Source organism: Triticum dicoccoides, chromosome 2A, assembly GCF_002162155.2.
Source record: "Triticum dicoccoides isolate Atlit2015 ecotype Zavitan chromosome 2A, WEW_v2.0, whole genome shotgun sequence".
Classification (NCBI taxonomy): Eukaryota; Viridiplantae; Streptophyta; class Magnoliopsida; order Poales; family Poaceae; genus Triticum; species Triticum dicoccoides.
Window position 1 is genome coordinate 124,156,245 of NC_041382.1, and position 25,282 is coordinate 124,181,526.

A 25,282-nucleotide genomic window follows, 5' to 3' on the forward strand; every position below is an offset into this window, starting at 1 on the left:
ATGGGTATGGCGTTTTAATCGGACACGGAGAAAGATAGGGGCTTATAGTTTTGCCTCCCAACGTTTTACCTCAAGGATAATGTCAACAATAATGGTTCATGAAAACTCACATCCAATTAGCCATATATACCAGGATCTTTCCAACATATTGTGCTTGCCAAAAGATAAAATTTAAAAAGGAAGGGTGAAGATAACCATGACTCTTATGCAAGGTAGGAGGTAAAAGTAAAAGATAGGCCCTTCGCAGAGGGAAGCAAAGGTTGTCATGCGCTTTTATGGTTGGATGCACAAAATCTTAATACAAAAGAATGTCACTTTATATTGCCACTTGTGATATGGACCTTTATTATGCAGTTCGTCGCTTTTATTTCTTCCATATCACACGATCGTATAAAGCTTATTTTCTCCCACAATAATAAGTCATACATATTTAGAGAGCAATTTTTATTGCATGCACCGATGACAACTTACTTGGAGGATCTTACTCAATCCATAGGTAGGTATGGTGGACTCTCATGGCAGAACTGGTTTAAGGGTGTTTGGAAGCACAAGTAGTATCTCTACTTGGTGCACAGAATTTGGCTAGCATGAGGGGGAAAGGCAAGCTCAATCATGTTGGATGATCCATGACAATATAATTTATCTCAGATGTAAGAAAACATAACCCATTTCGTTGTCTTCCTTGTCCAACGTCAACTCTTTAGCATGTCATATTTTAATGAGTGCTCACAATCATAAAATATGTCCAAGATAGCATATTTATATGTGAAGAGCTCTCTTTCTTTGTTACTTCCTATTAATTGCAACGATGACCAAAACTATGTTTGTCAGCTCTCAACAACTTTTAATCATCATACTCTTTATATGTGAGCTCATTACTCTCCATAAGATCCATATAATCTCTTTTACTTCTTTTTATTTCTTTCTCTTTTTATTTTGTTCACTTAGGATCATGGCAAAGTAATCAAGCCCTTGACTCAACACTAATCTTTATTATATATAGCTCACGGACTCGATTCTATAGAAGGATCATAAAGCAAAACTCACAACTAGATCATACTAAAACTTTATGCTACTAGATCAAGATATTACCAAAAGGATCGAACTAAGAAAAATGGTAAAGATAGAAGTGATGGTGATACGATACCGGGGCACTCCCCCAAGCTTGGCAGTTGCCAAGGGGAGTGCCCATACCCATGTGATTATGTCTCCTTTGTTGGTGAAGAAGATGGTGGCGATGAAGGGTAGTCGCACATTGAGCGTAGGAGGTCTTCCAACTTGCGGATAATGCCCTTGAGTGCGATGATATGCTCGTTCAACAAAATATTTTCACGTGTGAGATACTTGTTTTGTATACGAGCTAGCTCAATCATCTTGAAAGCTTCGATGTCAGTTGGGGTAAGAAGATTGTGATCAAGTTGAAGGATGTCTTCTGTTGTCGGAACTTGGTCCTCCGTGGCCTTCTTGACCCCTTTGTCTGTGTTAATCTCCATGGGTTCTTCTCTCTTCAGCTCTGTCTTCACTAGCCAAGCATCGTTGCCCGCATTGTTGGAGGAGGAGGGAGACAACATGATGCTTGGCTTTGACAACCCTGGCACAAAACAGCTTGAAACAAGAACATGAGATTTTTGCGTGATACGGTGGTCAAAACCTTCGGGAGATTATATAACGAATTTTTACCGACCAAAATACGTATCGTGCAAGAAAACGGAGTCCGGAGAGCACATGAGGTGCCCACGAGGTAGGGGGCGCGCCCTCCACCCTCGTGGATCCCTCGTGTCCTTCCCGGACTGCTTCTTATTTTTCTATTTTTCTAAATATTCCAAAACGGAAGAAAATTGCCATTAGAACTGTTTTGGAGTCGGTTTACTTACCGTACCACATACCTATTCCTTTTCGGAGTCTGAAACATTCCGGAAAGTGTCCCTTATGTATTCCTCCGGGGTTACGGTTTCAATAACATTGGTTTCAACATTTATAGGATTACCTGAGATATAATGTTTAATTCTTTGACCGTTCACCACCTTCGGATTTGTGCCTTCTTTGACCGTTTCAACATTTGCACCGGAACGATAGACCTCCTCGATAACGTAAGGACCTTCCCATTTAGAGAGAAGTTTTCCTGCAAAAAATCTTAAAAGAGATTTGTATAATAATACACAATCACCTATATTAAACTCATGCTTTTGTATTCTTTTGTCATGCCATCTTTTGACTTTTTCTTTAAACAACTTGGCATTTTCGTAGGCTTGGGTTCTCCATTCATCGAGTGAGCTAATGTCAAATAACCTCTTCTCACTGGCAAGTTTGAAATCATAATTGAGTTCTTTAATAGCCCAATAAGCCTTATGTTCTAGTTCGAGAGGTAAGTGACATGCTTTTCCATAGACCATTTTATACGGAGACATACCCATAGGATTTTTATATGCAGTTCTATAGGCCCATAATGCATCATCAAGTTCCTTGGACCAATTTTTTCTAGATCTATTGACAGTCTTCTGCAAAATTAATTTGAGCTCTCTATTACTCAATTCTACTTGACCACTAGACTGTGGGTGATAAGGAGATGCAATTCTATGACTAACATCATACTTAGCAAGCATTTTATGGAAAGCACCATGAATAAAATGTGAACCACCATCAGTCATTAAATATCTAGGGACTCCAAACCATGGAAAATAACTTCTTTAAGCATCTTAATAGAGGTGTTATGATCAGCACTACTAGTTGGAATAGCTTCTACCCAGTTAGTAACGTAATCAACAACAACTAAAATATGTGTATATCCATTAGAAGCAGGAAAAGATCCCCTATAATCAAAGCCCCAAACATCAAATCACTACAAAAAAATACACTTCCGTGATGATACGTGTTTGTCACAGTAGGTCGCGTTTTCTGTCATGCATGTACATCCATGACAAATTTATGACAAAATCAAGATAGTCATACATGTGCTGTCGTAGAAGTGTTCCATGACATTACCAAAATTATCATCACAAAAGTGTCCACTTCCATGACGATAAATCGCGCGTCACAGAAGTGCTTTTGTCAAGGGTGACCGACACGTGGCATCCACCGTAACGGAACGCCGTTAAGCTATCGGGTCGGGTTTTGGACCCGATAACCCGTTAACAGCCCCGACCAATGGGGATTTTCCTCGTGTAAAATCATCATTGGCTGGAGGAAACACGTGTCGGCTCATCGTTGGGACAGATGTCAACCACTCATTGGACGGAAGGCGCCTAGATACGTCGACACGTGGCACGGCCCAACAGAGGCCAATTCCTGTGAAAAGGCCGACCCGTTTGACTAGGTCAAAAGCTGGTAGGCCGGCCCATGGAAAGCCTGTTAAAGGCATGTCCGAATATAGCCCATTTACAACCCGCTAACCCAAGGCCCGTTACGCCTATCCGAATTAGGCCCAGTAGCGTCATCTGGGCCATCCAATATGATTCCAGCATGTTTTCACTTCTGGCCCATGTATGGCCCATGACGTCTTTCGGCCCATATGAGGCCCTATGTAACTCTTGGCCTACTAACGGCCCGTGGTGAAACTGGCCCGTAATGAACAGTGTATCACTTTACACCCATTAATGACCCGTGGTGAAACTGGCCTATAATGAATAGTGTATCACTTTATACCCATTAATGTCCCGTTATTCCGTTGGGCCGTTTCCAGCCCATGTTATCTTTCGGTCTTCTTAGAGCCCATTTATTCTTGGGCTCATTTCCAGCATTCGTTTACTTACGGCCCGTTACTGTCATTTTCTGCTTGTGGGCCAAATTCAGCCCGTGGTTACAGTCGGCCCGTTTGTGGTCCGTTAATACGTTGGGCCGATTTCATAGCGTCATCAAATACGGCCTATTAACGATGGCCCGTTATGGTCGGCCCATGAACGGGCGATTCCAACTCTAGCCCGTTTACGGCCATAATGCGGTCTATTTGGCCCATGTTTGGCCAATCGATTATACGAACCATATAAGGCCCATTGATAATACGGCCCGCAGAAGGCCCGTTGTTTCTACGGCCCGTAGAAGGCCCATTGTTTCTACGGCCCATAGAAGGCCCACTGTTTCTACGGCCAGTAGGAGGCCTAGTGTCACTACAGTAAATATTAGCCCATGGTTATTGTGGCCTAGTTTTAAAAAATAGGTTATTGCATCCACTAGCTAACCGTAGAAAAAGAACTGCAATGACTACAAGCAAACAAATAAACAAGACAACAAGGAACTAAATAAGAAAGCAACTAATGCTAGGCTATCACGGCTATTACACATATTACATCCACTCGACATCAAAGTTCGCCACCAGTGCAAATATAGGGAACAAAGCAGCATATCATATACACTGGTTGTCAAAGTTGGCGACCAGCGCAAATAAACGCCGGAGCAAAACAAATCCAGAACTGAAACCACTTCAGGAGATATCAAGAAACAATATCCTGGGTACCCATAATGTTGGCAAGATGCTTAGCAAGCTTATTAACTTTCTCTTGTTTGGCGCTTAAATCCTCCAGCGCTTGCTGTTGCACCAGAAAATATGCATCTGAATTCTGCAGGGACTTCCTTAGTTCTTCAGCTTCCTGTCGCAGCACATCTGATCGATGTCTTTCAACTTGAAGTTGAGACTCAAGAAGACGAACTGACTCAGGCAGCGAGTTCGAAGAGCTTGTGCCAGCAGTAGTGGCCAGTAACTCGAACACTACACCAAGACAGGACTTTTGGGTTCCCTCACTGTCGTCAAGATAGTTTTTGTCAGCTTTCTTGGAGACCAACAGGGATGTCTCACTATCTTGAACCTTATCTGCATTACTTCCTTTACCATTGGATAATGCGGTACTGTTCTCCAATATTTTGTCCGCAATCTAAAAGAGAAAAAAGCAGACACATCACGTGTTTACCATGTTGTATATGAAACTCATTTTGGTAAATGAGTTCAGTAGTAAAGTGGATAGGATAACAGCATGAAACAAACATATATCTATGTACCATGGTCACTTTATGGTCTATATCATTCTAGTTTTTGTCACCAAATCAAGATAGAGACACAGTTCAAATAATATTTGTTCAAGACAAAGCAGAATAGACAGAATATAAGTGTGGGTAACTATAGAGCAATAACAACACTTGTAATGTGCATGACATGAGAACATAACTGTTTATTCAATTGAAACTGAAATCAACATAGAGCAGGTTACAACAGCAAACCAGTTAAAGAAACAGGTTTATTCCTTCAAATTTGAAAATAGTTGGTATGAGTAAATACAGTCATGCAAGAGCAAAGGAGTATGAACCATAGCTACAGAACCTGACCTGAGAACAAATCTTCTTCTCCTTTAAGCGTTGAGTTGGGATTCAGAGTGGTGGTCCTCGTGCTTTGGGCACTGTAGTTCCCTTACTAACTGCTCGTGTTTGGGTGCTCTGTGGTGGAGATGGTGCTGTGTCAACTAGAACTGGGTTACCATCTGCCGGGGTTGGGGTTAGAAGGGGTGTAGCTGGTTCTCTGTCCAACTGGGTAGGGGTACAATCTGCGAGAGTCTGGGTTATGTGTGGTGGATCTGGTCCTTGGGCAAGTACAACCGTGGTTCTATCTGCATCAACTGGTAGCACTATCTTTTCTGAAGACCATGTTGTTACTCCCTTAGATACTGCCATCACGCTCTCCAATTCAAATGGCTGATAAACAAGAAAAGTAATTGAAAGTATAGACATTGTATGATAGACAGGTGCAATGGATAGTGGGGAATAAAAGAGGGCATGAAATAATTCATATTTATGTTGTCTAACCAAACAGGATAGCATGACACAATTTCACATACATGATGGCTAACTAAACAGGATAGCATGACACAATTTCACATTATGATGGCTAACTAAAAAAGATGGAGAGACATAGTTCAAAATATGAGAGTTTGTAAACAGGATGACATGACATAACTATATAATGTGTTTATTAAATAGGTTGGCATGCCATAATTCACATACATTCACGGATAGAATGCCATAATTCAAAATATGATGACTGTAAACACTAAACATGATGAGATAATATAACTATATGATGTCTTTATTAAATGGGCTGCCATGCCATAATTCAGATAGAAGATGTGTATGTACTATGTAAACATGATGGCATGATATAATTCAAATATATGATTTATATAGTAAGCAAGTAAGCAGATGGCAATCCATATATGATGTAAAAACTAAGCAATGCAAGACAACATGCATGACATGGGTAATATAACCCTACCAAGTTTGAGCATAGACCTCAGGGGGAAAATAGGACTGGTCATCAGTCTCTGAATCCTCCTCTGAGGAGCTCTCTGTAACCAGCAAGATGTCTGCTTCAGCAGGTAGCATTGTCTACTCTGAATACCTTGTTTTCACTCCAGATACTTCCATCACCGCTTCAAATGGCTGATGCACAAGAAGAGTAGTTGAATATACAAACGTTGTCGACAAATGGAACACGTAATACAAAAAAATGATAGCATGATATAATTCACATACATGATGATTGGCTAAACAACATGGCATTGCATAATTCACATATATAATGCCTTTGCAACAAGATAGCATTGTATAATTCACATATATAATGTCTTGCAACAAGATGGCAATGCATAATTCACATATATGGTAATTAGACACTGAACAGGTACCATTCACACAAATCATGCAAACTAATCAAATGACATAGCAATGCGAGACACCATACGCACGATATGAGCAACATAACCCTGCCAAGTTAGAGCATACACCTCAGGGGGGGAATAGGACTGGTCATCTGTCTCTGAATCCTCCTCTGAGGAGCTATCCATAACCAGCGAGATATGCGCTTCGTCAGATAGCATAGTTTGCTCTGAAGACCTTGTTTTCACTCCAGAATTTGCCATCACCGTGCCAAATGGCTGATGCACACGAAGAGCAGTTGAATGTAATAACATTGTTGACAAATGTAATATGTAACAAAAAAAAGGATGGCCTGATATAATTTACATATAAGATGACTGGCTAAGCAGGATGGCATTGCAAAATTCACATATATGATGCCTGGCTAAACAAGATGGCGTTGCATAATTCACATAAACGATGAATAAACTAAACAGATGGCATTCGCACAAAGGATGTCTAAACTAAGCAGATGACATATTTGATGTATAAAGTAAGCAATGCAAGACACCATATGCATGATATAACCAACATCAGCATGCCAAGTTAGAGCGAAGACCTCAAGGGGTAAATAGGAGTAGTCTTCTTCTTCTGAATCCCCCTCAGAACAAATATCTTCCTCTCGATTACAATCTGAAATGCGTGGAGGGGGGGGGCTGCCTTTGCGCCTACCATGGAGCGACGTCTGCATGAAATTTTATTGCCACGCAAGGCTCGTCTCTTTTGCTCTACATGTTCAGTTCCATTGTTTACAATAACTGTCATGCATAGGAATAAAACATAGTGAGATTATGTAAGGAGTGCATGCAGAAATCCAGAGTGATGGTAGCAACCTGTGGATAGACCCAAAACCAATAATAGCAGGCAGATAATGGCTTCAGTTAAAAAATACAGATAATGGCTTCTTTACTGTTTGTTTCCCACCCAGCATGAAACTCATAGTAGACACCGGAGATTAACCAGATAGTAGATAGATACTATTGATAGAGGCCCCGATATGTACCCCACAACCATTTAAAAACTCAAGTTTGACCATTAGTTTGGAGCTGACTCAGAGTCTAATCGGTGAACAGGACGATAAAGTAGCATGTAATATTAAGCGATGCATAACGTAAGCAATCACGAAAGAGTGTGACCTCTCTTGCGGACCCGTGTAGTCCTCGAGATCATCTGCTCGGTTGATGATGGTAGTGCAGTTTTCATGGCTGCCAGCGGCGGGGAAGAAGATCTGAGGCGGCGAAAGACAGTCTGGAGGCCGGATCCCTGTTGTGCTGGACCCTTCTGTCATTGGAGCAGCTGAGCTGGGGTGGACGACAGCGCAGCAGGAGCGGGACAAACCACGCAAGGTTTTCTTTGACAACTATTTGTAAGAGAAGTAATTCTGTAAGGGCTCGTTTGAATTGGAGGATTCCAACAATGCAGGGATAGGAAATAGACAGGAATAGGATAGGAATGCACGTGCAAAACAGAGAATTTAAAAACACAGGATTTCTGCCAATCTGGGTGTTTGATTCACAACAATTGGAAGATCACAGGATGCAAAGAAGCATGGTGAGATTAAGTCAAACCACAAGAAAATGTACGATTATAATGCTATTATGCTACTATCTCTTAGTCTTGTGCATCATGAATAGGAATTTGAAAAGGAGGACAAGTGAAAATAAAAATTACTACGTTTTTTCTTTCAAGGATACACTAAAGGAACAAATATGTGTGCTCAGTGGACAATATATATAACATGTAGAGTAAAAAAGAGATGTAACAAGTGTACAACCTCTTTGGCGAAGCCATGTCGATCTCAGCGTGATAGGGTTGGCCGGTGAGTATGCTCTGGCTGACTTGGCTATCGGAGGAGGGGAAGAAGATCTTAGGCATCTGGAGATGGAGCCCGAGGTACTGCTCCACTATGATGGAGGGTTTCGTCGTTGGAGCAGCTCCGGTGAGTTGTACGACGCCGAGGCTGAAGCAGGACAAGAGAGACAACGAACAACGTTAACCTGAGTGGAATTCTAATAGCATCTCCAATACATGACGTAAAATACATAAACACAAAGTGCTAGATGTAAAATACATCAGCCGCTCATCTCTGAACTTAACTGTCAAAACTGAATTTAACTGTCGAAACTAAACTTAATTGTCGAAACTGAACTTAACTATCGAAACTGAATTTTGCTATCGAAACTGAACGCACTAGGAAGGTGAGGCTACACGTCGGTCGACTGACTTTTTCATCTTTGGTCAGTAGATTTTGCAGCCGTTGGATACGAAATCAAGGGCATGCGGTTCATCTTCAACCTCCACCCCCCTGAGTCGGCCAAACAGCAGCCCCCCGCCGCCCGCGGCCGGTGGTGCGCCGCCCCGCCCGCCCCGAAAACACTCCCCACCGCCAGTCCGCCGCCGCCCCGGCCATCCCACTAGGCCCCCCGTGCCGAGCGTTTTCTCCGGCGATCCCCATGCCACCGCCCCGCCAACGCCCCGCCACCTCCGGCGACCACCGCCCCCATCCTGAACCCTAAGATAGATAGTGGGGTACCTCTCCGGCGCGCCCCCCTCCCCACTGCGGCTGGTTCTTCCTTCACCCCAGCGGCATCGGAGTGAAGTGTAGCTAAATCAGAGCAGCATCACAAGCAAGAGCAAGAGCGAGAGCAGCAGCGCGAGCAAGAGCAATAGCAAGAGCAAACCAGGCAGGGGACCGAGAGCAAGAGCAGAGCAGCAGCGCGAGTGAGAGCTAAAGCAGCAGCAGGTCCTACTGATGTGGACGTCGCCGCCGAGGGAGCGACACCATGGAGGAAGTGGCAGGTGACGCCGCCGTGGATGGAGCCACGCCGTGCCGACTCGGGACCGAGCGCCGGCAGTACCATGAGATCGAATCAAGAAGAAAATGCGGCGATTAGTGTACAACCTCTTTAGTGGCGCCGATTAGGCCGCAGCTTCATCCGAGGAAACGGTGATGATGATGCTCTTTCGGTGGTGCAGGTGAAGACGGCGGTGTGGGAATGGAGGTGGCGCGAAAGACGAGGGGAACATCGGGGCAGCTCCTTGGAGGTGGAGGACGGGGTGGCTGAACCAGCGGGACGATGAGATCGACGACGGATCCTCATCCGGTACGGTGGATGAGGGACGTCGAGGTGTTGCTGTGGACGACGTCGTCGGGGAAGAGGCTCCGGCTGGGTGGCGGACGGAGCAGGGTGTGGGGTTTCGTCGCGGGTTTTCGCGGCCTCGGTGTACGAATGGGTGGGCGGATGGGATGGCAGTGGGGAACCATGGCTTAGAGACGCGCTTGTCCGAAATGTGGGGTAAGTTACGGAAGTACCCCCACCGATTTGAGGCGGTTCTTTCGGTTCAGGGGTACCACGGGCATTTCGTGTGTCGGGATTTCACAGGAGGTGGGAGTTTTCGCGCGCCTTGTAATTTCGGAATAGCAAGGCGCGGGTTGAGATGGAGGGAGTTGTCGGAGCACAACGAGACAAAGATATATCTTAAATATTTCGGGCTAACAAGGCGCGGGTTGAAATTTCCGGACAAGCCTAACGTGTACTGTACCAAATCAATGCGCCCTACAAATGTCATTCAAAACTTTGAATTCATGTTATGTTCAATTAAAATATTTCGCTACGTGTATAATGCATGCAACCTACTACTCAAATGAACGTTTTAGTGCATTCCAAACGTATATACTACCGCTTCAATATGAACTAAATTTGAATTCGTTTCTCTATTTGAATAAGATATATAGTAATGATGGTTGTGAAGTCAAAGCATTTGAATTCGTTTCTCTGTTTTAATAAGATCTACAATCATCATTATTGTCAAGTTAAACCATCGTTCGTGTATTATCTTCACAGCACACCACATGATTAGTCTCGAGTTACATATGAACTATGTGTACTATATGAACTCGAACTAGATTTTTTGAATCCACTTTATTTTGATTTCAAATCACATTACATTTCTAGCTCTAGCTAGATATTCATAATCTAAACCATGTCTCATATGTATAATGTGTTTATCACATTATGTATGGTGCCCAGCCCCCTGCGCCTACAAGTATTTAGATGTGAGTTGCAAACACCACACATTACCACAAATTCAAATAAAATGTGAGAATGTTCGATATATAGTATTGTTTAGATTGTTCGATATTTAGTTGTAAGCTGCAAACGCCACACATTATCACAAATTCAAATAAAATGTGAGATTGTTTGATGTATAGTATGATTTAGATTGTTCGGCATTTAGCTGTGAGTTGTAAACGCCATGCATCACCACATTATGGTATAACATGTGCACGACACGTGTATCACCGCTATATTCATGCATGCAATGTTTAAAACACTATGATCTCCTATTCAAATATATGAATCCGCTTTCATATCAAATTATGATCTTTGTTAGTCTCTTACACCCACACAATCCTCTAATCTTTGTAGCTACCACTAACTTTCTCTCGTGCATGCACACGCCCTCCTCGCCCTCCCCCTCCCTCGGCATTCTATCCACCGGGCACATTCATTTTTTTCTTTAGGTCGTTCTCCCAGAGTCTTGACAACTCATTTCTGACACACACTGATCGATAAACCTCTCCAGCGATGCCTTCCTACAACATACAAACACACCTTCAATCTCCTCCTTTATGTGTCCTTGCCTTGTGTCTCTCATACGGTCAGACACACGTGTAAACTCTCGCCCCTCTTTTCATCGCTCTCACAACCGCACACTCCACCCCCTATCTAGCTAGTAGTTGGGCCTCTCGCACCACCTCCTAGCTCCATTCTCTCTGTCTATCTGTCTCGCTGGGCCTTATTTGCCTCTAACAAATGGACGTACACCGACCGATCTCTCGCTATACATATAGCTAGCTATGTCCTTATAACTCATTTTTACCCACACGTCAATCGATCTACCTCATTAGTTGTGTCTCTCCCTTCCTCCGACAAACAACAATTGATCTACCGATCTAGTCAGGTTTGCTTACCAAACACATGGTTCCCCTTCATCATCCATGGATGTGTCCCGACAGATCTATCACGCACAGGCACACATAGAAACACATCCCCACTCTTATTGATAACATTGCAGTTCCACCCTCAGTTTGTCTAGTAGGCCTCTCCCACCATATTTGAGAAGTAACTCCATCACCCATCCAGCACTCTACCCCTCTCCCTCCCTCTCTCTCTCCTCTCTCGCTCCCATCATATTTCCCGTCCTTCAGTTATGTATGGATGTCGACCGATCTCCCTCAAGACATAGCTGGGTCTCTCCTTCTCAACACATATACGAGTCGTTCTACCTCTATAGTTAGGCCTCTGCCTACCCCTCCCACCACCCCCTCCCCCCACACACACTGATACATCGAGCGCTCTAGTCATGTCTCCCTGCCACCCACAAACTTAACGTGTGCCCTCTAACGTTCCGGTAGGCTAGTCGCCCTATACCTTTGACTTGTACACACACACAATTTCGATGGCTCTCTTCATCGATCTCGCACCCACCCACTTGATCCTCTCTTCGACTCTATCGATAGCTATGACCCCTCCCTATCTTCTCGTGGATTGCCCGACCCTCTATGTATGATATGGACAGGCCTCCATTTCACACACATTGCATGCAAAATTTGTTTTAGATGTCATCGACACATATTCCCACAAATAATTCACGAAATCAACCCCCCCACCCCACCCCCACCCCAAAACAAAAAACACTCACAAACGCAGTTTGTATTTCTCACACACACCCGCGTAGGTGGGGGACGTGCACAAAGAGAAGAGGTGCATGCACGGTGCAAGTACTCCCGTCTCTTTCCCAACCACACCCGCACGGGTACACGGTGGAGCTCATTTCTGTATGAAAAAGGCAGCCCACGTGGTAATTTGGCACGTGTACTGGTTGTCCACTTGGTGGAGGGAGGATCATCTACCACGGGTGAACAAACAAATTGCGACTTGACGTGTTATGTTAAAAAAAAGAGGCAAGCCATGTGGGGCCTACCTTAGAGGCAAGGCTCTATACACTGGAGTACTTTTGATGTGTCTCATCAACTCGCAGAACAAGGAGAAGCTTGCTTACTACGCCTTACGCCCGCTCCCTCGCCCATGCGCGCGGTGGCTCGCAGGATGAGGTGAAGCTTGCTTACTACGCCTTACGCCCGCTCCCTCGCCCATGCGCGCGGTGGCTCGCAGGACGAGGAGAAAAATTTACTACTCCCTCCATTTACTCCTCGTCCCTACTACCTTGGTTATAGAGATTATATCATATTGTTTGGAATATATATGTCCTTTAGTAGATTTCAATATGAACTACTAGTACATACTCCAAACACTGATGTATATAGACATATTTTAGAGTGTAGATTCACTCATTTTGCTCCGTATGTAGCACTCTCCCTCGCCCCTCGACCCTCGCCCACGTGGTGGACGTGCAACAATTCATTCGGTCTCATATAGCCAGAACGATATATACTGCACTATCATTATTGCTCGACTTCCCAAAGAGGCGAAGAGCCAATCGCAAGGTTAATATTTTGGAGATGACAAGCGCAAGGTTATAGGAGAACGAGTAGTAGGTGCCACATCATTTATAAATAAAGATTTTTTTCTTCAGTGGCACGTACGCAATATGATAGGTTCGTATGGAGAGAAAAGGAAACCGCTGCACTATATACATAGTCAGGACGGGCCAGCCTACACGGTTGCTTGCTGGGGTTGCTGTAAGTGCATCTAGTGCCACCCCAAGTTGGTTTTGGAGTATTGACGACAAACCTGGTTGAGGGACTAATGTGTTGGTGAGAATTGCAGGATAACACAAGTAGAAGTCCCTCATTGATTCGGTTTTCCTACCAGAGATGACCCCTAAAAATGTATGAAGACATTGAAGTCAAAGGTAGTATGTGAAGACATTCACATTGAAGACTATGACAAGAGAAGACATCGCGTGAAGACTATGGAGCGCGAAGACTTAGCCGTTTTGTCGTTCTTTGTTTTTCTTTGATGAGTCATAGGAACTACCGTACTGTTAAGTGGGGTCCAAGAGAACCTGTCAGAATGACTGAAGTGATGCTTAACCAAAATCCTATGTCTTCGAGTGAAGACTATGAGAGGAAATCTTATTCAGAGTTGGATAAGTCAGCTTTGCTTGTAGCCCAAGTAAAGTTGTCGTGTGTGTTTGAAATCTGACCGTTGGAACACGTGTCAGTTCCTTAGTGACCCAGGGTCATTTCAAACAAATCAGGTCGGGTTGCCTAGTGGCTATAAATAGCCCACCCCCTACAACCATAAACGGTTGGCTGCTCAGAGTTAGTGCACGGCTTTTGTCGTTTGAGAGCAACCCACCTCGAAGCCTTTGAGAGAGAATTCCTTGCGAGGATAAAGCCCTAAACACCCAGAGCCAAAGAGTGTTAGGCATCACTTAAGTCTTCCTGTCTGTGTGATCTGAAGACTTATTACACTTGAGGACTGTGAATCCTCTAGCCGGTTAGGCGTCGCGTTCTGAGCATCCAAGAGTCATTGTGGATCGCCGGTAAACGAAGTCTGTGAAGGTTTGGAAGTCTACCTTGAAGACTTACCAGAGTGATTGGGCGAGGACTGGGTGTCCTTAGCTCAAGGGGAATAAGGTGAAGACGCAGTCTTCTGAGTTGAATCTCAGCCTCCCTAACCAGACGTACAATTGTCACAACAACTGGAACTGGTCCAACAAATCATTGTCTTCAACGAGTGACTGGTTTCATCCTTCCCTTTCCTTTACTTACTGTTGGCCCTGGTGAAGTCATTGTATGATTGCATTATCTTTTGTCTTCACTGAGTAACTGCTTGTTCTGATTGGCTTCACACCATCTTCCTACCTGATCTATACTGCCTAGCTGCTACTCCCTCCGTTCCTAAATATAAAGTGTATTATTTTTTCAAAAAGTCAAACTTCTCTAACTTTGACCAAGTTTTTAAACAAAAATATCAGTTTCTAGAATACCAAATCATTGTCACTATATTCACCATGAAACATATTTTGATATTTTACATGTTCAATATTGTAAATCTTTATAGATTTTGCTATAAAGTTGGTCAAACATAGATAATGTTTGACTTTTTGAAAAACTAATACACCTTACATTAAGGAATGGAGGGAGTATTAGTCATTGTGCTTTCACTTCATTGAATACTTGACTATGGCTTGCTTAGTGTAGTCTACCTTCCGCTGCATGGCAATAGGTTTATTTCTATCATTTGTCTTCGAAACTTCCATGTTTTGAAGACTTTCATAAAAATCGCCTATTCACCCCCCTCTAGTCGATCACTAGCACTTTCAATTGGTATCAGAACAAGGTACTCCCTTGTTCTGTGTGATTCGGTTTAACCACCTGGAGTTTTAGCCATGTCGACTTCAGGGATAATCAAAGTCTCCGCTGTGTGCCCAGTATTCGATGGAACTGAATATCCCTACTAGAAGAATAAGATGCGCATGCATCTTGAAGCCATTGATGTCGACCTATGGTATGTCATCAAGAATGGCATTCCCAAGGCTGGTGAAGGTGTCACCGCTGCTGATGTCAAGAAGTTCATTCAACTGGACTCCACTGCCAAGAACATCATCTGTGGTCATCTGAACAAAGGACAGTATGGCCGTGTGAGTGCTTTGGAAACATCTAAGCTAGTGTGGACTGGCTCTCCAAGGTCAACGAAGGCGTCTCAACCCAGAGAGATCAGAGTATCAGTGTCCTTCGCAACCTCTTCAACCGCTTCAAGAGAAATGACAATGAGAATGTCCAACTCACGTTTGATCGACTCACCGACATCACAAATGAGCTTCAAGCCCTCGGCGCCACTGAGATCACCAAGCATGAAGTCGTCAAGACACTCGTGAGATCACTTGATAGCTCGTTTGACACCCTAGCCCTGATGATTCAAGAACGTCCTAACTTCAAGACACTCGATCCGTCTGACATACTTGAGAGGCTCAACACACACGAGTTTCAGCTTTCTGAGAAAAGAGACATCTACGGTCCCAACTATGGGCGAACTTGTGCCTTGAAGGCAAAAGTTGTATCCTCATCTGAAGAAGAATCTGACAGCAGTTCTGATGATCCAGAAGACATTGGAAAGGAGCTTGCTATGCTTGTGAAGAAGTTCCAAAAATTCACCAAGAAGAAAGGCTTCAGAAAATCTTCACGATCAAGCTCAAGGAATGATGAAGCTTCTGCTCATGACTACAAGAAGAGAACATGCCACAAGTGCAAGAAACCTGTCCACTACATCTCTGAGTGTCCGCAGTGGGACAATGAGAACAAGAAGAAGAAGAAGAAGAGCAAGGAGTATGACTCTGACGATAAGAAGAAGAAGAAATACTCAAAGTCTTCTTCCAAGTCTTCCTCAAAGTCTTCATCACACAAGAAGAGCTCATCTGGCAAGGCACGTGCATTTGTTGGCAAGGAAATGGATTCAGAGGAGGAGTCTGCTTCTGAGGAGGCGGAGGTGGAGTCTGAGGAGGAGTCCGATTCTGGCGTTGCGAGTCTGGCTACATCATACGTTGCCAAGTCCATCTTCAACACTGAATACAATGACTTCATCACCGACACCGATGCAAATGACAAGGACTACTCCGCTCCTACCTACTGCTTCATGGCACACGGTGCCAAGGTAAACACATGCACTACTCACTATCAAACATCTAGTGAAGATGACTCTGATTATGGTTCCAAACCCAGCTACAAAACACTTGCTAAAATTGCAACTGAACAACAGAAAGCTATGGTACATATTCAACAACTGTTAGACAAAAGCGATGACCTGTTAGACGCTGAAATGACTCGATCTCAGTCCTTAATTGAAGACATAAAAAATCTTCACGTTAAGTATGAGGAACTTGAAAGTCGTCATGAAATGCTCTCAACAACTCATGAAAAGCTTTCCTATGATTATCTTCAAAGGAAGCAAGATCTTGAGAAATTGAGAGCGGCTCATGAAGATCTTCAAAAGGAAAACGAGTCACTTCGCACCGAACAGATCAGTTCCGCTCAGGAAGGATTTGAACCACCATGTCTTAAATGCATTGAGCATGACAACGCTACTTCTATTGCTGGGTGTTCTACTGCTGCTACTATTGCAATATCTTCAACTGTTGATGTGGTAACTAACCCCTCTGCTGAGGATACCACTGCTATTGCTGATGAGAATGCTAGGCTGAAAACATTGCTTGAAACAAGGATGTAAAAAGTCTCAAAGGGCATCAGACACTATGCGATGTTCTTAAAAGGCAGATCCTGAACCGAAAACCTAGGAAAGAGGGTCTTGGGTTCGAAAGGAAAATGAATGCTGATGGCTCTTACTAGAAACCTGAGCAGTACCCCAAAACCACATGGGTTGCTGCAAAGGAACCCTCAGTGGATCCATCCACCCTGTCAGGCTTCAATTGTGCAAATCCCATTGTTGTTGATGAATCCTTTGATGCAAACTATAAATTGTTTAAGAACTAGAATGGTGAAGTGTTTGTCAGGTATATTGGTACTAACTGCAGGAAAGGGCCACCTATGAAGAAAGTCTGGGTGCCGAAAAGGTTGTTGGAGAATCTTCCTGTGAATGTTGTCATGACACCACAAGTGAAGAAGACAAACCCCAGACCACAGGCTTCATATGGTCCAAAGGCTTCATATAGACAAAGGACTCACCTGAGTCACACTAATGCAAATGTTTTGCAAGGAAGCCATACTCAGGCCTATGAATATGAGCGCGTTTTATCAAACCGCCATGTTCATAAGACCAAGAACTATTCTGCTTATTCTTATGAGTACTATTATCCACCTGCAAGACTTTTTGCTAGGGCTCCAAAGCCAAAGTTCTCAGATGCTGCACTTAGACTCATTGCTTCGAAGCCACCCTTGAAGATGTGGGTGGCTAAGAAAGCTTAACTCTCTTTTGCAAGGAAAGGTCTCCAGCCGAAAACCAAAATCGTCTGAAGCTATTGCTGGGGACCTTAAACATCTTGTAGGGCGCAAGATCAAATGCCCAAATGGTCTTATTATGTATTTTGTTCCTGAGTTGCTTGCTACTTCCCTATCAGTCCTAACCTCGATCTAAGCTTTCATAATCCACTTGCTCGTCAAATGTTTATGCTTCACAATTCTCTTCGTGAAGTCTATCCCCCTAACTGCACTATAGGGTATGACACCAGCTGCTTCAGAATGGATTATTAATAGTGGGTGTACTAATCACATGACTGGCAAGAGAAGTCTTCTCATGGACTCAACCTTACGTCCATCTGACAAAAGTCACATCACATTTGCTGACACTGGGTATCGGAAAGATGATTTGTACGTGGCAGATTTCTCAGCAGGACCACAACTTGCCGTATGTCTTCTAACAAAAGCTTCAGAATGCTGGCTCTGGCATCGGAGGCTAGGGCATGCTGGCAAGAGGAACTTGCACACTCTTGCAAGAAAGAAGCATGTCATAGGCATCGAGGGCGTCAAGTTCAAGAAGGATCACTTATGCGGTGCCTGTGAAGCAGGAAAGATGACGAGGGCCAAGCATCCCTCGAAGACAATCATGACAACGACTCAACCCTTCGAACTGCTCCACATGGACCTTTTCGGTCCCACTCATTACTCAACTCTTACTACTACTGCTTGTCTCTATGGCTTTGTCATTGTTGATGATTATTCAAGATATACTTGGGTGCATATAATCCTCTACAAGAGTGAAGTGCAGGATGTCTTCAGACGCTTCGACAATCGAGCCATGAAAAACTATGGCGTCAAGATAAAGCACATCAGAAGTGACAATGGCACTGAATTCAAGAACACTGGCCTAGATACGTATCTTGATACTTTGGGCATCACACATGAATTCTCAGCTCCGTACACGCCGCAGCAGAATGGCGTCGTGGAATGCAAGAACAGAACACTTATTGAGATGGCCCGGACAATGCTTGATGAATACAAGACTCCAAGAAAATTCTGGCGTGAAGCCATTGATACTGCATGCCATACCATCAACCGTGTTTATCTTCACAAGCTTCTCAACAAGACATCCTATGAGCTCCTTACTGGCAAGAAGCCAAATGTCAGTTACTTCAGTGTATTTGGTGCCAGGTGCTGGGTCAAGGATCCACATCACACTTCAAAATTTGCACCAAAAGCACACATGAAGGTTTTATGCTTGGATATGGAAAGGATTCACACTCCTACAGAGTCTTCAACCTCTTTCACTGTAAAGTGGTTGAAACTGTGGATGTGCGGTTCAATGAGACTAACGGCTCGCAAAGAGAGCACCTGCCAAATGTGCTAGATGAAGTTCCATCGAGTGAATCAATCAAACTTATGGGAACTGGAGAAATCATACCATCTGAAGCTCAGCCTAAAGAGGAACTTATCATCTCCGCACCTGATCAACCTGAAGACAATGCTCAGCCTGAAGACAATCCTTCTAATGATGACAATGATCAGCAAGAGCAAAATCTTCGTCCTGTACATCCTCGTGTTGCAAATGAAGTACAGATTGAGAGAATAATTGATAGCATCAATGCACCAGGTCCACTCACTCGTTCAAGGGCAACACAGTGAGCAAATTTCTGTGAGCACTTCGCATTCGTCTCAATATCTGAACCCAATAAAGTTGATGAAGCCTTCATGGAACCTGAATGGATTCAAGCTATGCAAGGAGAGCTTCAACAGTTTGAGCTGAATAATGTATGGGAACTGGTTAAGCATCCTGATCCTCGTAAGCACAATATAATAGGCACTAAATGGATATATCGCAACAAGCAAGATGAGCATGGTCAAGTTGTCAGAAACAAAGCTCATCTCGTTGCTCAAGGATACACTCAAGTTGAAGGGATTGACTTCGATGAAACATTTGCTCCTGTGGCTAGGCTTGAAGCCATACGCATACTGCTGGCCTATGCAAATCATCATAACATTCTTCTGTATCAAATGTATATGAAGAGCGCTTTTCTCAAAGGCAAGATTGAAGAAGAAGTGTATGTTGCACAACCACCTGGCTTTGAAGATCCAAAACATCCTGACATGGTGTACAAGCCCAACAAGGCACTGTATGGCCTCAAACAAGCCCCTCGGGCTTGGTATGACACACTCAAAGACTTCCTGAAGAGCAAAGACTTCAAACCTGGTTCCCTTGACCCCACTCTCTTCACGAAGACATATGATGGTGAACTGTTTGTGTGCCAAATATATGTGGATGGCATTATCTTCGGCTGCACCAATCAGAAATACAGTGAAGAGTTTGGATATATGATGCAAGTGCAATATCAGATGTCCATGATGGGTGAGCTGAAGTTCTTCCTTGGTCTTCAAATACGTTAGCAATGCAACGGCATCTTTATATCTCAAGATAAATACCTTAAAGATTGCCTAAAGAAATTTGGAATGCAAGACCGCAAAGGCTACACGATGCCAATGCCACCCAAACATCATCTGGGTCCCGACGACAATGGTAAAGAGTTCGATCAAAAGGTATACCGCTCCATGATTGGTTCCTTGCTTTATTTATGTGCATCTAGGCCAGATATCATGCTTAGTGTTTGCATGTGTGCCCGGTTCCAAGCGGCACCAAAGGAATCGCATCACTTAGCTGTGAAGCAAATTCTCAAGTATTTGGCTCACACCCCAACACTAGGATTATGGTATCCAAAGGGCTCAGAGTTTGATCTAGTTGGATTCTCGGATGCTGATTATGCTGGTGACAAGGTGGATTGCAAGTCTACATCAGGCACATGTCATTTTCTGGGACGACCACTTGTATGTTGGTCTTCAAAGAAGCAGAACTGTGTATCTCTCTCCACTGCTGAATCTGAATACATTGCTGCTGGATCTTGCTGCGCTCAGCTTCTATGGATGAAGCAAACACTCAAAGACTATGGCATCCATCTGAAGCAAGTGCCACTCTACTGCGCCAACGAAAGCGCCATCAAGATTGCCAACAACCTAGTTCAGCACTCGAAGACAAAGCACATTGAAATTCGTCATCACTTTCTCATAGATCATGTTATGAAGGAAGATATTGATATCATACATGTCAACACTGAAGAGCAATTGGCAGATATCTTCACCAAGCCCTTGGATGAGAAGAGGTTTTGCAAGTTACGGTGTGAGCTGAATATCTTGGAATCCTCAAATGTCCTGTGATCAGGCACACATCCTAACACTTAAGCATGTTGATGACATAGATGTGCAACACACGAAGTAAAGTATATCTTCAATCAATGAAGACTTGCATTCTGAGTGTGAATATATTAATACGGAATTTGACTTCAGAGCACCATGATAATTGTGCTCCGTGTCTGGGTCTAATACTTCCTATACGGTGGGTAACACCACCACCAAAATTCTTCCCTTTAAAGTGTCTATCTCATGGAGTTACATTTGCAAAGTCTTCGCATTTTGTTTGTGTTCAATGATTAAAAAGTTCTCCTGTTTATCTTCAACATACTGATTTGGTTTCTGTCCTCTACAGCATTCACTTATAGCTATGGCTTCTTGCTGAATCTTTTGAACTAAGTGAATGTGATCAGACCCTAACCCCTCTATGCTTCTTTCCTAAGTCTATCTATCCAAATGATATGCATTCTATTGACACTGTCAAAATGTCTTCTCTGCATCCTTGTCAGCGGAAGACACAGAGACAAACATTAATCCATTTTCAATGCCAAATACTTTTCACCTAAAACCTGGAGAAGTGGGAACGACCACCCGACAATCCAGGCATGCGTGGGAACATGGAACAACCTCCGATGTGTTGCATGATAGCCACGTGTCCTTCAGATGTGAATCACCAGGGGCACCTGTGTAATAACACTGTGTCGTCCCTATCCCTATAAATACATGCCTCACCACAGTCATTATCCCTTCTTCCACTCACGCACAAACCCTAGCACCACCGCTAGCCCTCGACGACGCCGACGACGAAGCGCTTAGCTGTCGCAACCTCACCGACGCCGTCTTCACGCCGGCCGCGGACATCGTCTTCTCCGCCGTCGCCGTAGATATCCTCCGTTGCCAAGTTAGGGCACGGACGATCGAACTTCTCGGCCTCCTCGCCCACTCTGTCTAGCAGTTTTTCGTGTGGTAAATAAAACCTCCTTTTTACGGCCCCTTTGATCCTATAGATTCATCACTTTCTACCACAAGCAGTTTCTGTTCACACAAGTTGGATCTATTTCATACTTCATCTCATAATATGCCTAGTATGTTCACTTATGCTTCACAAAGTAGTTAGATTCCTCACTTGTACTTATTCATGGATTCGTACAAATCTAGAACCAACTCTCTACTATGAGTGAATGTCTTCGCACTATGAGGTCAATGTCTTCTAAACTGATTTATCTTCAAAATCTTCTGAGAATGCATATGACCTCTTCCCCTTCCCTCACACCTTAATGCTGTCACAGGTACATGTCCGTGGGAGAATCCCTTGGTTCTCATAGTCTGCATTCATTTGCAGAATTCTTACAGCATCATATAAATTCTCCTGAAGCCAATTCTTGTCTGACCAGTAGACGGAAGACTTTGACAGTTTTGAAGCCTTTCAGTTTAAACTTCATGGCATCAGAAAAATCTGCAAGGAAGGGAGGCAGACAGCACCGTGGAAACACTGCTAAGGACCTGCCACCAGATCTCTATGAGCTATACAAGTCAGATCCAGAAGAAACCTATGGAGAACGCAAGAACCGAATCCAATGGATTCGAAGACACTGGGCAGAGGAATGGTTCAAGTACAGATTCGTCACCGACGAATATGATGAGAAGAGTGCCATCAAGGGCCCATGGGGAGATATCATATATAAAGGTCTTCAGCCCAAATCACAGTCCGAAGCTATTGCTCAAGGCTTTTACCCCTGCATGCTTCGTGGACCTCAGCCTGCTAATGCCGACCCATCCTCTCTGTTATGGTGTCGCGAAGACAATCTCTTCAAGCGCAACTATCAGTTTGCACAGACCTCTGCCAAGGAAAACAAGAAGTCATTGAGATTAGACTTCAACCCAGGCCCCTCTGCGCCACGTGCTGATGGCACACGAGAAGCTGAACCCAATCTGGTTGGGCCCTTCTACGACCTAGAAGGTCTCATCACTCATATTATGGTTCAAGGGACAGTCGTGGATCAACCTGCAGATGATGCTGAATCTGACGAAGCACCTGCACCACCGAAGCCAAAAAAGCTGAAGAAGCCTAAAGCTTCAAAGCCTGCCCCAGCACCAAAGGTCTCACGGGCGAAGCCTCTGGCCACTGCACCTCCTGAACACAGTGTGCAGTCTGAAGATTTGTCACGCATCTCCAAGCCCTCCAAAGTGAAGATGCCCTTGCAACCAACCAGCCAAGCATTGACCGCTGCTGCCATTCTGCGCAATGACGCCATTGATCTGTCCAGCGACGACGATCTTGGCGATGATGCTCTTGAGCAGTTGATCAAGAGCAAGCAAGAGGCAGAAATCTTCAATGACCTCCCTCTCTTTGATGTTGAAATCATCAACACCTTCATTGATGTGTGGTTTGACAGCCCAAATGTTAGCTTTGATGATATTCAGCTTCCGATTGGCCTGAGCGTCGCCTTCCACGGAGCCACTGCTGCTGAGCTGGCTCTAGCTCAGAAGATTGTTGAACTGAAGCATAAGATTGATTATGAAAAAGCTCAGTTCAAGAAGCACATGGCCAAGCTCAATGTTGAAAACATTCAGAACTTTCAGACCATGATGCATGAGCTTAAGGAAGCATTCCGAACCAAACGCGAAGAAGCCAAAGGTTCTCGTGAGCGCATGAAGGATCTTGCTGCTAAATGTGTCCAAGGATACAATGAGGCTGAAAAGCGCAAGGCCTTGGGGCGACTAGGAATCAACCCCAGAATGGCGGCCAAGAAGAAGAAGAAGCCAGCTGCGGCAGAACCCGAAGCACCAAGGCAGGAAGTACAACCAATTGTCTTCCCAGCCAGTATGACAGGCTCGAAGCCTAAGGTCCCCACAGTGGCTTCAGAACTGAAGAAAACAAGGGCTGCTGAAACTGAAGCCAGAAAGCACAAAACCAAGGGCACTACTAATGATGCTCCTCCAACCAAGAAACGCAAAACCAAGAAGAGAGATCGGGCTGCTCCCACAGAGCCCCTTAATGTCGAGCCAATCTCAATGGCTCTTCCTGCATCTGAACATCGTGAGCGTCGGTTGATAGTTCATGAGCCTGCTTCCACAGAGGTTCCTGAAGCTGAAGAAAATCCTGAAGTTAATCTAGTTGTTGACCCCACCGCAGCTGAAGACATTGGTCCTCATGACAATGTTGAAGATGATGAAGTCCTTCCTCAGATTGAGCACCAATTGGTATAATCGCCTGTGCTCACGCACAGCGAACTCATCAGCATTGGTCGTCCTCTGACGCCAACTGCTCAGGATGCATCGTGGGCTGATCACCCACATAGACAAGACACTCCAAGCTCTCCCCAACCGCAAGCTACCCCACCAGTGCAAGATGACGATGACTTCGAGGCCCAGCACACTCCATCTCCACAAGCGCCGCCCGCATTACGCAGGCTTCGCAAAGGACCAAGGCCCCAAGTCACTCCCAGAATGCCCGTGTCTGAGTCCGAAGCCAACATGGCTGAAGAAATTCCGGCTGCATCAGCCGATGAAGAAGAAGCCCCAAGAGTTGAAAGAGTTGCTACACCCCTGTCCCACCAAGATGTTGTTCTCGAGTAGAACGTGTCCGACCCTCCAGCTTCTGAAGTGGAGGTTAACAACCCTGAGGCGGCCACCAACATCATCGCTGACGCCAATGACGTCATCATGGCTGAAGCCAATGCGGCGCCTGAAGCCAATGAGGCACCTACAGCTACTGCAGTGCCGGAAGTCAATGCAGCACCAGAAGTCAATGTTGAAGCACCTGAGGTCCAAGCACCTGTAGCAACTGTGGCCCCTGAAGCCCATGAAGACAATGCCAATGCTCATGTTCCCCCTCCAAGACCTCATACAATTGAGCTTGCATTTAATCGTGGTCAGCCTGTTATGGTCCGATGGCCCATTCTGACTCCTCCGCCTGCTGCGGGTCTACAATTTGAGTATCACATCGAGCACAGACCTCAAGTCCAAAAGCCCAAGCCAAGACTTCCCCGATTCCCAGGCACTGCCACTTCACCTGGGGTCTTCAATGTGAATGGCTTCGTGGCACATAATACCTTCTTCAATAGCTCCAAGAACCCTTATACAAGACCGCACATTTCCTCAGATCGGTTCTGGAGCTATCAGCATCGCAGCTACTATTCCTGTGTCATATACAATCAAGGGCACATATTTCCACATATGCGCCTTGACTCTGAAGCTATAGCCGGACTACCCTGCCTTGAAGAAGCATTGGATTGTTTCAGAGATGCTGGTCTATTGTAATTTGTCACAGATAAGGAGCACTAGAATGAAGAGCTTCTGCTACAGTTCTATGCAACTCTCCACATTCTAGGCTACAACAGGGATCCAAAGACTTGGGTCCTTGAGTGGATGACAGGCAATGTCCATCATGAAGCTAACACTCTTGATATCATTGAGCTCACAGGCCTGCCCACTCCTGGTGAATACTATCAACCAGGTTGTCAACAACACCAAAATGCCCTAGAAAGCATCTTTCAGAAGCCA